Here is a 1,113-nt window from a genome sequence, read left to right as displayed (position 1 = left end):
GAAGCGGCGGTGCCGCACCTGGGCTGGGCACCCGGCCCACCCACGGCAGGTCTCCCGCTGGGCTGGCCAGCGCCTGTTGACCCGCGCCACGTGCCCTGCGGCCTCTGACTTGCGATCCTCATGCCCGCGGGCGTGAACGGGGGGGGGAGGGGCGGAGGCCCACCTTGCAGCACAGGCCTGTGGGTCAGGACCTGCGTCAGCGTGTGACGGAAAAACCTCTTTGGACACCCTGTCCAGTCGATGCTGAGGTGGGTGTGTTTGCTGAAGATGCTGAGCCTGCGGGGTGGGGTCACTAGGGAGCTGGCCGGCAGGAGGGCAGCAGCCGTGTGCCCCTGAAAGCCCTGGAGGGAAGCTCCGAAGGGCAGCCTGGGGCACGCTGGCGGGGAAGAGGGTGCCCAGAGCCCGGCCCCAGTCATCGGGGGGCCCCTCGGGGTGGGGTGGGAGGTCCCCCAACATACCAGCCGCACACTGCCCTGTAGGAGGGGGCAGACTCCTGCACGCCGGCGGCCAGTGCTTCAAGGGCGCCTGGAGCAGACGGAATGGGACAGGACAGGACAGCTCAGGCGGACAAAGCTGCCCAGCCTCTCGCCAGTGCACAGGCTCTGGGCCCTGGGGCCTCGAAGGCCGACCAGGCACAGCCCCACGCCGGGAGCGACACAACCCCAGCCAGAGCCTGCCGGGGGGACACGGCCCCACCCGCCCCCACGCCCACGCGTGGGAGACACCGGGCCTGCCTGCACCCTGCGGCCCCCAAGGCCACTCACAGGACAGCATTCTCTGGAGCACGTCAGTGGCCACCTGCGGAGAGGCAGGGCTGAGTGCCCCCGGAGCCCCTGCCCATCCTCGCGGGCACCGTGGCGCTCCGGGGGTCTGGCCGGGCCGCCCGCCCCTCGCCCCCCTACCTGGGACGCCCGCTCAGGCTCCCCTTCCCTCCATGGCTCTGGGCGCTCCTGAAATCCCCGCACGACCAGCACGCGCACGACGTCTGGAAACCGGACAGGACAGGACAGGGCTCACGCGCGCAGCTGCGACGCACACGCAGCCTCTGCGCCCTGGCGAGGCCGCTGCGGTCAGGCAGGTCTGGGGGCCCCGGCGCCAGGCGCTGACAGCACG

At 72.1% G+C, this 1,113-nt stretch overlaps 1 long non-coding RNA gene across 1 annotated transcript; it reads right to left on the bottom strand.

Annotated features, from left to right (window-relative positions):
• Nucleotides 1-50: 50 nt before the first annotated feature.
• Nucleotides 51-1,063, bottom strand: LOC105854707. The gene is made up of 4 exons (XR_001146253.1): nt 903-1,063; nt 765-798; nt 459-525; nt 51-276 (listed from the first exon to the last, which is right to left on the bottom strand). It is a non-coding gene; the product is annotated as an uncharacterized LOC105854707 (long non-coding RNA).
• Between the last annotated feature and the right edge of the window lie 50 nt (nt 1,064-1,113).

The sequence above is a fragment of the Condylura cristata genome, unplaced genomic scaffold (genome assembly GCF_000260355.1).
Source record: "Condylura cristata isolate star-nosed mole 26May11 unplaced genomic scaffold, ConCri1.0 scaffold00898, whole genome shotgun sequence".
Classification (NCBI taxonomy): Eukaryota; Metazoa; Chordata; class Mammalia; order Eulipotyphla; family Talpidae; genus Condylura; species Condylura cristata.
The sequence above is the reverse complement of the archived record's forward strand: the minus strand, read 5'-3'. Positions and strand labels throughout refer to the sequence as shown.